The following is a 14,724-nucleotide window of genomic DNA, read 5'->3' as shown; positions in this document are numbered from 1 at the left end:
ACCCAACCATCTAATCAGCAAATTTGAAGATTTGGTCGAGGGTCTGCAAGACCTCTCTTATGATCTAGCACCAGTTCAACATGGCCATCTATTCAACCACCGTTTGCTGCTGTTCCTTCCACAATGGGAATCCATAATATCAGACCGCTGGGTTCTAGAGATAATTCAAGTGGGATATACCACCCCATTTACCTCTATTTCCCCTCCCTTCCCACTATCCCGTCCCTCTTCAGGGACCACTCTCACGAAATCCTTCTAAAACAAGTGATCGATCGGCTCCTCGTCATCAGAACTATAGAAAGGGTACCCCGAGAGTTCCACGGGAGAGGGTTTTACTCGAACTATTTCTTAATTGAGAAAAGAACAGGGGGTTGGAGACCTATAGTGGACCTTCACAAACTGAACAAGTTTCTCAAGAAACAGCATTTCAAAATGGTCACTCTCTCCATAATCATTCCTGCGCTAGATCAAGGGGACTGGTTCACAGCCCTCGACCTCCAAGATACCTATTTCCATATAACCATCCATCCTTCCCACAGACGCTACCTACGCTTTGCACTCGGACCAGACTACTTCCAGTACAAGGTTCTCCCTTTCAGTCTCTCATCAGCTCCGAGGGTATTTTCAAAGGTACTAGCGGTCGTAGCTGCATATCTCAGATGGCAGAATGTCATCATATTCCCCTACCTGGACGAGTGCCTTCTAAAGGGATCCTCCAACACTGAAACCACCTCTACGATACATATGACCACGGCCCTCCTCAGTCGTCTAGGCTTTCTAATCAACAAAGACAAATCAAAATATGTTGCACCCGGTTCAAGATATAGAGTTTGTTGGTGCACTCCTGGACTCAGTTACAGCCTGAGCATACCTACCTCAGCAACTATACAGTAAATAGTTTTGCAACTATACAGTAAATAATAAGCGGGATGCTTACAATTCCTACCACCACAGTACTTACATGCCTCCGACTAATGGGACACATGGCTTTCACCACCTACGTAGTCCACCTCTGTGGATGGCTTTTCCATTTTTAACCATCCTAGCACGAAGAGATTCCTTAAGGGACTCTACAACATGTACCCACCATATAAGGTCCCACCCCCCTTATGGGACCTAAATCTTGTTCTGGACTACCTCACCAGACCTTCTTTTGAGCCATTTGCAACAATACGACATCCCTTTCTTTTTATGAAAGTCTGTTTCCTCTTAGCCATCACTTCTGTCAGGAGGGTGACCGAACTTGGGGCATTAATGTCAGAACCTCCTTACACAGTTTTCATGAAGGATAGGGTCATACTTAGACCCCACCTAACATTCTTGCCAAAGGTCTGTACAGAATTCCATCTCAACGAACCGATCGTGCTACCTACCTTTTTCCCAAAACCGCACTTTTCACAGAAGGATGCCAGCCTACATACTCTGGACATCCGGAGGGCTCTGGCCTTCTTCCTAGAAAGAACAAAACCATTTCATAAATCTGGAAGACTTTTTATTTCCATCACCGAAATATCCAAAGGGACACCAATATCATCTCAAAGAATCTCAAAGTGAATATCAACATGCATAATTAAGTGCCACACTCTGGGCAATAGACCACTACAGAGCCCACCACAAGCCCATTCCACTCGAGCGACGGTTGCTTCTACAGCCTTTCTGAGCAATGTCCCCTTAAGAGACATTTACCGGGCAGCAACATGGTCTTCAGACCATACCTTTGCAAAACATTATGCTATCCTTCCGCAACTCAGGGATGACTCAGCAGTCCACCACTGCCAAACACTGACTCTGGCTCCCTCCAGCCATATATTGAATACTGCTTGATAGCCACCTACATTGGAGCACCCACGGGGACACTACTCGAAGAAGAAAAGGGAGTTACTCACCTCATGCAGTAACGAGTGTTCTTTGAGATGCATGTCCCCATGGGTGCTCCACATCCCTCCCTTCCTGCCCTCTGCTTGGAGTCAAAATTACTCGGGCAGACATGAGGAAGTGAAAGGGAGGAGGCGGGAAGGGCTCGAGACGCCGCCTGAGCATGTGTGGCCCAATGGGGGAAACTGCTTTACAAAGCTCTGATCGCAGGTCAGGACGACCCTTCACGTAGAATGGAGCACCCACAGAGACACACATCTTGAAGAACACTCGTTACTGCACAAGGTGAGTAACTCCCTTTTTTCCATGTACACATCTTTCATGCATTGATCCTTATTTGTAGGAACAAGTTTTTGATTTGGAAACATTTGCCAAATTCTTGCAACCCCCTGTCACCTTGGGCGATATTTGCAAGCTATGCATTTCAACTTGTTACCATTTGCAGGGTGTGAACAGTCAGTCTTATCACATGGCTTTGTTTCTGATCAGAGAGTGGATAAATGGACTTTCTTTAACAGAAGTGTGATAAATGACACTGAGAGTTTGATGTCCAAAAGTAAGACCCAAATAATTAAGTGTTTCCCAAACAAACACAAGGCAACACCAGCTGGCAAGACTTTCAGGCTATGTCTACGCTACATGCTTCTTGCGCAAGAAGCCTTTTGCGTGAGAGTTTTTGCACAGAAACTTCTTGCGCAAGAGCATGTCCGCACCCCAAAGCGCATTGCAAAGCTTTTTTCACAGAATGGCCATCACAGCACCTGTGCTTTTTCCCATAGGAGCGTCCGCACACGCCTTTTTGCACAATAGCTGCAGCGCAAAAGGGAGTCATGTTTTGTAAAAGGAGGTTTACCTACACTGGAAAAAGCCCTCTGTTCTGTCGTTTTACTCTTGATTTCCTTGCACAAATGCATATTTGAGGTGTGGACACTCCACGGGTTTTTGCACAAAAAAGCGTTTTTTGCGCAAAAACCTTGCAGTGTATAATTAACCTCAGTATTTCTCTCAGGAGCTCAAACGAAAGGATAGAGAATAACAGCAACTAGTTTCCTGAAGTTCTCAGGACTGGTTGTGTCTACATTACAGAGCCTGGATATATTACATAGCCCCCTAGGCTTCTTCTACACTGCTGGGTTTTTGCGCAAGAGCGTTTGCGCAAGACATTTTGCATAAAAACTCTTGCGCAAAAGCTCTTGTGCAAAAACCCAGCAGTGTAGACGAAGCCTAGGTTTTTGCACAAGAGCTTTTGCGCAAGAGTTTTTGCGCAAAATGTCTTGCACAAAAGCGTGGCCACACCTCAAAGCACATCGCAAAAGTGATGTGCTTTTTTGCAACAGAGCATCCACACTGCATGGACGCTTTTGCGCAAGAAAGTTCTGATGGCCATTCTGTGAATGGCCATCAGAACACCTGTGCTTTTTCCAATAGGGCTTTCTTCCGCAAAAACCTCTCCAAAGCATCCACACCTGCCTTTTTGCACAATAGTTGTCGCGCAACAAGGACAGTTTTTTATTCCTCTCGTGAGGAGAGGAATAACTCTACTGGCAGAAGCCTTCTGTTCTGCTAATTTACTTGTGTAAAAATGCGCTTGAGATGTGGACGCTTCGCCACTTTTTGCGCAAAAATGGATGTTTTTGTGCAAAAACCTTGTAGTGTAGATGTAGTATACGCTGCCAGAAGGAGGATCTTTGCCCACATAGTAATACCACTTCCTGGACTATTATCTATGCCACAAGAGGCATGTTTATCAGTAGTTGTGTCTACACTGGGGGGGTTTCTGTCATCACTAGGGTCTGATCTACGCTAGGGAGTTATTTCAAAATAAGTCGCCTTATTTCAAAATACTATAATAAGCGGAGTATCCACACTATGAAGCCCATTATTTTGAAGTAATGGGCTGGTTATTTCAAAATCTGTACTCCTGCTTTCCTCAGGGAATGAAACTAATTTCTAAATAGTTATTTCGAAATAGCAATATTGTAGACTTTCCAGTGCCGTTATTTCAGAATAACTACTCCCCAGACTAATTCAAAGTAATTACTACCCAGTGCTTCCTGGGGCTCTAAGTCAAGGTAGCACATCCACATTCATGGAATCTGCCTCAAATTCATTAAGGCTCCTCCATAGTGGGGACAGGCTATTTGGGTTTTGTTATTTCAGGAGTTATTATTTTGAATGTAGTTGTGAAATAATTTCCTAGTGTAGACATGCCTTACTCGAGAGGACGTGATTTTTTTCATACTCCAAACCTTATAAAGGGGGCAGTCTGCTTCAAGATTGCTGTTCAGTACAAACAACAACTGTACGCTCCCAAACCCCGTGCTCAAAAAGCGATTTCCTTTGTTTTCCTTCCGTTCCTTTTGAGGACTTTCCTTTGAGTGAGAAACGCAAAGATCTGAGGGCCTTCTGAAGAGTCTTCACTGTGCACCAGCTCAACCAAAACAAACAACAAGGTTGCTTTTCTAAAGGAGGGTTTTTCTTCTAAAGTGTTCCCGCTTGTTGACGAGAAGTGCCGCTCTGCCACCAGTAGACGAGTGAATAATTCATGATGAAGAGCAAAAAGAATGCACAAAATAACAACAGGCAGCAAACACATTTTGCCACACCAATTTTTAGGTGCATAATAAGTCCTTCTGAAACCCGTGAAATGTGTGGAATTTGCAGACGTTTTCATGCCTCTCTGACAGCTGTCTGAACCTCCCTTGCTAACAATAATTAGCCTAATGCCGACTGAAGTCACTACATTTGCTTTTAGGAAAATATTCAGCAGTAGCTGTGCACACAACTCACCTAGTGCTAAGATGTGCCGCTGAGTCCCTTATGCCCCCATTTGATGTCAATATTGTTCCAGATTTGAATACCCTTGCACCCTTGCACCCATTGAATTGCAAATTGCGGGAACCATTCTTGGAAGAAGCCTAAGTAAGAGTAACTAAATCTGGTCAAAGCAATGTGAAGTCTTACATGCATCAAAGTGGGGGTGGTAGGGAAGGAACTCTCCACTTCCCAGAGGGTAGGTAGTCTCCTACTCCCTTCAGGGACTACCTATCCCTCTGGAACATCATCATAGTGTGTGTGGAAGGGGGGCTTAGGACTTACTTCTGTAGCCGTGTGTGTAATCAACCCAATGCACTTTTCTTTCCATGCAGAATCCTCTGCTGAGATTCTGTTGATGACACCCCCAGAGCAGAGGGGCCAGGAGTTAAAGTCCCAGTTAAAATGAATGGAGCAGTTCACACTTCTCAGAGCTATTGTTTCAGGCTGTCTGCAGACTCAAGCCGACCTCACGGCCCTGATTACATCTGGGGCTTGTCTGCGTTTGTAATGCTGCAGCAGCGCAGCTCTGCCCCTGTAGCTGTGCCACCATATTGCTTCAGTATAGAATCATAGAACTGGAAGAGACCTTAGAAGGTCATCAAGTCCAGCCCCCTGCTCTAGGCAGGACCAATTCCAACTAAATCAACCCGGCCAGGACTTTGTCAAGCCGAGACTTAAACACCTCTAGGGACAGAGACTCCACTACTTCCCTAGGTAACCCGTTCCAGTGCTTCACCACCCTCCTAGTGAAATAGTTTTTCCTAATATCCAACCGGGACCTCTCCCACCACAACTTGAGACCATTGCTCCTTGTTCTACCATCTGTCACTACTGAGAACAGCCTCTCTCCAGCCTCTTTGGAACCTCCCTTCAGGAAGTTGAAGGCTGCTATCAAATCCCCCCTCACTCTTCGCTTCTGCAGACTAAACAGACCCAACTCCCTCAGCCTTTCCTCGTAGGTCATATGCTCCAGCCCCCTAATCATTTTGGTAATCATTATAGACACTGCTTATGCTGGGAGACGGAATTCTCCCATCCCCATCATTGATGGACACCCAGGAAAGGCGTTAATGAGGTCAATGGAATAATGCTCCTGTTGACTTAGTGCTATCTGCAGAGGGAGTTTAGTCAGCTTAATTAGAGTCCTGCACTGAGGACAGAAGAATCCCAAGCACTGTCACGGGCGGGCAACTGACTGGCTGGGCAGGAGCTGGGCAGAAAAGGACCTGGGGATTGCAGTGGATGGGAAGCTGGGTATGAGTCAACAGCGCACCCTTGTAGCCAAGAAGACTAAAGGCATATTGGGCTGCATTAGTACGAGCCTTGCCAGCAGGTCCAGGGAAGTGGTTATTCCCCTCTCTTTGATGTTGGTGAAGCTACATCTGTAGTACTGTGTTCCATTTTGCCTACTCCCCTGCTCCCCAGAAAGGATATGGACAAATTGGAGAGAGGCCAGCAGAGGGCAACAAAAATGATTAGAGCGTTGGGACACATGACTTATAAGGAGAGGCTGTGAGATTTGGGCTTATTTAGTCTTCAGAAGAAAAGAATGAGGTGGGATTTGAGAGCAGCCTTCAGCTATCTGAAGGAGGGTTCCAAAGAGGATGGAGAGAGGCTGTTCTCAGTGGCGATAGATGACAGAATGAGGAGCAATGGGCTCAAGTTGCAGGAGGGAGGTCTAGGTTGGATATTAGGAAAAACTATTTCCCTAGGAAGGTGGGGAAGCACTGGAATGGGTTCCCTCAGGAGGTGGTGGAATCTCCATCCGTAGGGGGTTTTAAGGTGAGGCTTGACAAAGCTTTGGGTAGACTAATTTTGTTGGGGTTGGTCCTGCTTTTAGTGGGGATTGAACTCCATGACCTCCTAAGGTCTCTTCCATCCCTAATCTTCTATGATTCTATGACGGTTTTGAAGACTTAATGAAGGCAATGGAGGGCTGCTTTAGAAAGGAAACGATGTTAATTTGAAATGAAAAGATAATGTATTCTTAATAGAGCTCCTGAAATCTATTTTCTTCCCTTTCCAAGAGCCTTTTCAGCTCTACAAGTCAGTTCTACTTTGGATGGTGGTCAACCCGTAAGTGGCGGTATTGAGCGTTGAATATCATTTCTCCTGTCACTCAAACTTTCCATATTGCAGTATTGGAAAAGCATCAGGCTGACTGTAGAGTGGTGAAATAAACAGAAGGAGAAAAAAAATAGGGTTGTAAACATGAATGCCCCATAATTCATGGGTGATTTCTCTCAAAGTATATACTTTTAAAATGAGCTTCCTTTAAATGCAGTGATTGTAATTTTTCTAAGCATTTTCCTTTTGAGAATGCAATAAAATGTAAGTGATAACATCAAAAAGTCTCTGTTTCATTTGCATTGCACAGCATATCTGAGTTTAAGTTAATGGTTTACATATTAATTTTCTCAGCTCTCTGATGGGCAGAAAATTGCTTTAATATAAATGCAGTTAGATTTGTCATTTTATATCTACACAGCTTAGGCTTCAAAATTTATTACAGGCTCCACCAGATCATTCTGTAGCAATTTGCCAGCTTTTGTGGAAGGAAAATATGTCAAGTTGGAGGCTGAGGTAAAATTTCTTCACAATATAATTAATGTACGATTTTATGTTTATCGCCTAATCAATTATTTTAAAGGTGACTGAGTCAATGTAGTAAGTGTTTGATTGACATTTGTGACTAATAAGCAGGCTTGTTCAGTGGGGAGACTCTTTGCCTCCCCCCAAAAGATAAAAGCTTTTTTTCTTTTTTTTAAAGAACTAAACTATAATTCTAAGGACTTAGTGCAAGTGTTGGTCCAACTTGACCAACAGTTTTAAGAATCACAAGTAAAACGTTGTAATTATTTTAGTTAAATCAACTTCATTTTGGAATCATTTTTGTGGGCACTGTCTGCACAGAGATAAATAGAGTCCTGCAAATCTGTGGATATCCACAGACCCTGTTTGCAGATCACAGATTGGATGCAGAGACAGGTTTTGTATCTGCACAGGGCTCTTTCTAGACTAGTGATGGGCAACCTAGGCTAATAAGTGGGCCACATGAGTGGCCTCCTTCAACTCATTGGGCCACTTGATTGTCATAACCAAGGCGGTCTCCCAGGATAGGGTAGTTTTGCTCACTGCACTTGCGTCCCTGTAATTTGCGGGGTGTGCGGATTGAACTGGAGCAGCACTTTGATTGGATGCCGAGGAAGCGCACGGCTCTCACTCTCAATGCTGTGTGCAATCCACCTGTACCTCACTTCATGTCCCCTCGCGTTATGTGTCTGTTACATTAGAATTAACAGTGGGGGGAAAAAACCATGTGGATAAAAACCAGCAGCATCCTTCAACCCTGCACGTGGATAATGGGAAACAAAAGGTTTCATGGGCCACACACAGAACGAGTGTTCCCTGTAAGCTGCGCGGTGGCCCGGCTTCACAAGTGATGAATCAGCCCCACCTAGTCAGTCTGCTCCATGCAGGGAGCCCTAAATCTCTGCCTGGGCAGGGCCCACCTGTGAAGCTGGGCTGCCCCCCAGCTTAGAGGGAAAACTGCATAGAACCCCAATGGTCCACAGGAGACTCCTGGGCTACAGGGTACCCACCCACTGATGTAGAGAGACATTCCCATTCAGCATGGCCATTATGCATTGACTTCAATGGGACGACGTTAAGACCCAATTCAGTGGAGCATCCGTTCATTTTCAACTTTACGCGAGTGCTTAACTCTGTCTTCAGACAGGACATAAGCCCAGGACTAGCTTTAAGAATGGGAGCAAAATTTATGAATTGCATTATCATAGCACCTAGGAATCTCACTCATACACCAACCCCCTGTTATTCTAGGCACTGTACAAACCCAGAACAAAAAGATGGTCCCCAAAAAGCGATTCATCTGAGCACTTGACTTCAATGCTATAACTCGTATGCTTAAAGTTAAGCACATGCTTAAGTGCTTTGCTCAATCAGGATTTGAATTTGCTTCCTACACCTAGAAGTGTCTCTGTCAGGTAATGTTCGGGCCATTGGAAGGTGCTGTACCTGCTCTGTGAAGAAGCCACTCTGGTCTAAATCTGGACTCCCCACCTTCCCAGTATCTGTGGAGATGCTCCAGATTTACACTGGTCAAAATGAAATAGGAATCTTGTCTTTCACCCCCAGGCTTGTCAGCTCAGTATCTTTTATGAAGCAATGGCTATTACTAATGCCTTCCTTTTCTGAAAAGAATGTAGGCCCCTTATGGTATGCTGTGAGAGAAGGGTGAGGGTTCACTTTCAGAAGTCAGGAAGGGCGAAGGCAGCTGTATGCTGTAGTGGAAGGAAGAGCCCTGGAAAAGAAATGAGGTCCAGAAACACTGTGGCAGGTTAGAAGACTATGTATGTTATTTTGGCCTATTACTACATGCAGCATACTCCCTTTACTTGTTCCCATAACATAAGAACTAAGGGTCAAAAAATGAAATTAATAGGTAGCAGGTTTAAAACAAACAAAAGGAAGTATTTTGTCACACAGCACATAGTCAACCTGTGGAACTCCTTGCCAGAGGATGTTGCAAAGACCAGGATTTTAACAGGGTTCAAAAAAGAACTAGATACATTCATGAAGGTTAGGTCCATCAATGGCTATTAGCCAGAATGGGTAGGAATGCTGTCCCTAGCTTCTGTTTGTCAGAAGTTGTAAATGGGTGAAGGAATGGATAACTAGACGATTCCCTGTTCTGTTCATTCCTTCTGGGGCACCTGGCATGGGCCACTGTTGGAAGACAGGACACTGGCTAAATGGACCTTTGGTCTGACCCATATGGTTGTTCTTATGTTCTTATGTTCTCGTTTGCCTCTTTGAGGGTACGTCTAGACTACATGCCTCCGTTGACGGAGGCATGTAGATTAGCCAGATCGGCAGAGGGAAATGAAGCCGCGATTAAAATAATTGCGGCTTCATTTAAATTTAAATGGCTGCCCCGCTCTGCCAATCAGCTGTTTGTCGGCAGATCGGGGCAGTCTGGACGCGACGCGCCGACAAAGAAGCCTTTCTTGATCGGCACAGGTAAACCTGGTTTCACGAGGCATTTTAATCGTGGCTTCATTTCCCTCTGCCGATCTGGCTAATCTACATGCCTCCGTCGACGGAGGCATGTAGTCTAGACGTACCCTCACTCAGTCAGTTCTGCTCCAAATACTTTTCACCCCTCACCAACTATTTGCAGAAGTCCATATTAACTGTCCCAGTCTCCATCCCTGCACCAAGACTTAAGAGAAATAAATAATAGAAACAAAATGGGGGAAATGAAAAAAGAGACAATGTCACAACTTACAGCTGCCATGCAAGAAGGAGACAGACTGTAACATTCAAGCCAGAGCCAGAAAAATTAGGAATGCAAGGGGAGGGGGTTTTTTTGCCTCTAGTTTGAAGCAAGAAGGAAATGGTGACTTGGAGTTCCTCTCTCTTCTTTTCCCGTTTTGAGACACTCGATAGATTTTCACTGACTTTAACCTTTAGAGCATCCAGTGCAATTAAGTGAACCAGTTATATTGATTTGCACTCTGGCTACATGATTCATGGTGTGTCAATGTGGGGATTATAATTGAGATCCACAATGAAAATGCGTAAATAAAAGGTGTATGGAGAACGACCAAAGTCTGAGATCAACAAGGGAGACATCAGAGTTAAAACAAGGTATTGATTCCCAACATCTGCATGTTCTATATATGTAGTTACCAGCTGGATTAAACCTCATTTAAACTATTGGATATGATCAAATCACCTTATTTAAGACAGTAGCAAGAGAAAATTAAGTGGCCCTCACTAAAACAAAGGCATGTGCAAGTCCATCCTGTAATTTGAACTGAGTGGGCAGAGGGCTTCTCCATGTGTTGTTTGCTGCATGAGAGACATGAGAACAGAAGGAGCCAGAAAGTGAGGCAGAAACAGAAAGTTCTGGACACAGGCCGAAAGCACCATCTATGGGTATGTCCAGACTGCATGGCTCCGTTGACGGAACCATGTAGATGATTTTACTAGACATAGGAAAATGAAGCGGCGATTTAAATAATCACCACTTCATTTACATCAAAATGGCCGCCGCGCTGTGCCGATCAGCTGTTTGGTGGCACAGTGGGGCAGTCTGGACAAGCCGCAGTCGACAAGGGAAGCCTTTGTCGACTGCTCTGGTAAACCTCATTTCACGAGGCATAATGGAGCAGTCGACAAAGGCTTCCCTTGTTGGCCACGGCGCATCCAGACTGCCCCACTGTGCCACCAAACAGCTGATCGGCACAGCGTGGCGGCCATTTTGATGTAAATGAAGCGGCGATTATTTAAATCGCTGCTTCATTTTCCTATGTCTAGTAAACTCATCTACATGGCTCCATTAATGTGCCTGAGTGGAGACTAGAGAGCAGATTTGGACATGGAGTTGTGGCTGGAAAAGCAAGTTTGGAAATGCTAGCAAAGAAGCTGTTTCCTACTGTTTGAGTTCTACTATGTTCACGGTAATGGGACTATGCCTTGGTCTACACTGGAACTTTATTTCAAAATAACCTCCCTTAGGTCAAATTTATAAGCGTAGTGTCCACACTACCAATCCCATCATTTCAAAATAATGAGCCACGGAATTTAAAATCTGTACTCCTGCTTTTCATCAGGAATAACTCTCATTCCAAAATAGTTATTTCGAATTCCAAAATAGTGTGGATGCTCTGGTGCTGCTATTTCAAAATAATGATTCCTCAGAGTAATTCAAACTAATTATTCCCCCATGAATAATTACCTTGCTTGTTCTGTTTACCCTTGCTGAGGCTCCAAGTCTGAGGTAGCGAACCCACATTCATGGAGCCTTCCCCAGACCAATTTTGAGACTTCCCTGTAGTGAGAACACACTATTTTGATTTTTTTTAAATGAGGAGTTATTAAGTTATAAATTAAGTCAAATTTGTAATTTTGAAATAGTTTCTTAGTGTAGACATGGCCTTCATGTAGAATCTTTATAAATAAGCAAAATGCACAAAAGAAAATACCTGGGTCTATTATCAGTTTTTTCTTCCAACTGGAACAATCTACAGGACTCTAACTTGTGAGTAGTTGCTCATTTCAAAAAGAGTAACACTACATAAAAACAATGTGTGTCTGTGTATATGTATATGTATATATTTGAGAGAAAACGCAAGGAACAGGATTAGGCATGTGCCCAAAATTATGTGCAATGCTTTGGAAAAGAGTTAAATATGGTTGGTTGGTTGATTGGTTGGTTGTTTTTCCCTGTGTTCAAGATTGCCTTATGAAACACTGTGGCAGATTTATGGGTGCGAGCTCCTGCCCCACGTCTGTGGGGGGGGCCCAGTGAGCCCACCGTCCTGAGTATTTCAGGGTCTTACAGGATCTTTCAGCCCCTGAAACGTGGCCCCTCTCCCGGGGTCCAGGCTAACTCCGTGGCCAACCACTGGGTAGGCTGTCACTCCGTATGCCCTAGTACAAGGGCAAGACTAGTGCAAAGGCGGAGGATGGGGGATTAGGGAGACCCAGGCCTGCCTTCTCCACCGGGTCCCAGCCTGGGGCCCTAAGGGATCAGGGAGTTCAACCCTTACCTGACTGACGGGGTTCCTCCCCGAAGCGTGTCAGACCATGGGCACCAAAAGCGCTGTGCCCCGGGCTGCTTCTTATCCCTCTCCGGTTTGGTGGCCCCTCTGGATGGGCCCATAGAGCTTACCACTCCGTCGTCCCTCTGTTTTCCTACCTCGCTGCTCTGGCCTCTAGGGAGACTCTATTGGCTACTCCACCTGGGTGGGATAAAGCGATAGTGACTCCTGCCATGCGAGACCCCATGCTGCTTCCACCCCTGGGCCTTTTCAACCTGCCTTCCAAGGGTCATCACGGCACATTGCCCCGCCCCCTCGGCGTACCTACATCCTGGGACGCTGGGCCTAGGGGTCGGAGCTCCGCCCCACACGGCCCGGTAGGCCGCCGGAGGTGCAGTGTGGGAGGCTGACGGCCGCCCTTCCCCAGCACTGCTTGGCTCCGCCCCCTTTCCGGCAGGTCCGCCAGAGCCTTGACAGGCCCGGCCCTCCAGCCGCTGCTCTCCGGCATGGCGCTGCCATGCCCCCGTGCTGGGAGAGTGGGGGGAATCCTGTCAGGCTCAGTGCAGGCCCCAGCAGGCCCATCACAAACACATTGAACTCCTTTCTCCTCCATTGGAGATGGTCAACTTAATTATCAAAATAATGATCTCATATTGATAGAGCACCTTAAACCATGAAGAATTAATCAAAATCTCTACAAAGTGCATGCTGTATGTGTATTTACACATTATAAATCATATCCATAGACTGTACAGCCAGAGGAACCCTTGTGATTATGCCCTGACCTGGATATCACAGGCCATAGGACACCCCCGAATTAATTCCTGTTTGAACTAGGACATCTCTTAAAAGAAACAAAGGTTCTAAAGAGGATGGAGAAAGGCTGTTCACAGATGGCAGAACAAGGAGCAATGGTCTCAAGTTGCAGTGGGGGAGATCTAGGTTGGAAATTAGGAAAAACTCTTTCACTAGGAGGATGGTGAAGCACTGGAATGGGTTACCTAGAAAGGTGGTGGAATCTCCATCCCTAGAGGTTAATCATAGAATCATAGAATACTAGGACTGGAAGGGACCTCGAGAGGTCATCGAGTCCAGTCCCCTGCCCTCATGGCAGGACCAAATACTGTCTAGACCATCCCTGATAGACATTTATATAACCTACCCTTAAATATCTCCGGAGATGGAGATTCCACAACCTCCCTGGGCAATTTTTTCCAATGTTTGACTACCCTGACAGTTAGGAAATTTTTCCTAATGTCCAACCTAAACCTCCCTTGTTGCAGTTTAAGCCCATTGCTTCTTGTTCTATCATCAGAGGCCAAGATGAACAAGTTTTCTCCATCTTCCTTATGACACCCTTTTAGATACCTGAAAACTGCTATCATGTCCCCCCTCAATCTTCTTTTTTCTAAACTAAACAAACCCAATTCTTTCAGCCTTCCTTCAGAGGTCATGTTCTCTAGACCTTTAATCATTCTTGATGCTCTTCTCTGGATCCTCTCCAATTTCTCCACTTCTGTCTTGAAATGCGGTGCCCAGAACTGGACACAATACTCCAACTGAGGCCTAACCAGTGCAGAGTAGAGCAGAAGAATGACTTCTCGTGTCTTGCTCACAACACACTTGTTAATGTATCCCAGAATCATGTTAGCTTTCTTTGCAACAGCATCGCACTGCTGACTCATATTCAACTTGTGGTCCACTATAACCCCTAGATCCCTTTCTGCCGTACTCCTTCCTAGACAGTCACTTCCTATTCTGTATGTGTAAAACTGATTGTTCCTTCCTAAGTGGAGCACTTTGCATTTGTCTTTATTAAACTTCATCCTGTTTACCTCCGACCATTTCTCAAATTTGTCCAGATCATTTTGAATTATGACCCTATCATCGAGGTTTTTTAATTATGACCCTATCATCGACGAATTAAGTCTTGGCTTGACAAAGCCCTGGCTGGGTTGTTTTAGTTGGTGTTGGTCCAACATTGGGAAGGGTGCTGGACTTGATGACCTCCTGACGTCTCTTCCAGCTCTATGGGTACATCTAGATTACATGCCTCTGTCACCAGAGGCATGTAGATTAGTCTACCAGACATAGTAAAATGAAGCGGCGATTTAAATAATCGCCGCTTCATTTAAATTTACATGGCTGCTGCGCTGAGCCGACAAACAGCTGATCGGCTGTTTGTCGGCTCAGCGCGATAGTTTGGACGTGCGGGTGTCAACATCAAAGGTAATTGTGGACCCCAGAACGGGATCCAGTATCTGGGCTGTCAGTCGAAAGTAATGCAACATCTCTCTTCTTAGAGAAAGTTCATACAATCCAAGGATCACATCAGTCCTTTAGGTGATAGCATTCCACTGGAGATGCATGAACAGCTGTATGTCCCCCATGACCTCTGAGTCCTTTTTAAAGTTACTGCTTCTCAGAATAGAATCCAAGGGCCATCTGGCCTGCTTTTTTG

Source organism: Pelodiscus sinensis, chromosome 7 (genome assembly GCF_049634645.1).
Source record: "Pelodiscus sinensis isolate JC-2024 chromosome 7, ASM4963464v1, whole genome shotgun sequence".
Classification (NCBI taxonomy): domain Eukaryota; kingdom Metazoa; phylum Chordata; order Testudines; family Trionychidae; genus Pelodiscus; species Pelodiscus sinensis.
The sequence above is the reverse complement of the archived record's forward strand: the minus strand, read 5'-3'. Positions refer to the sequence as shown.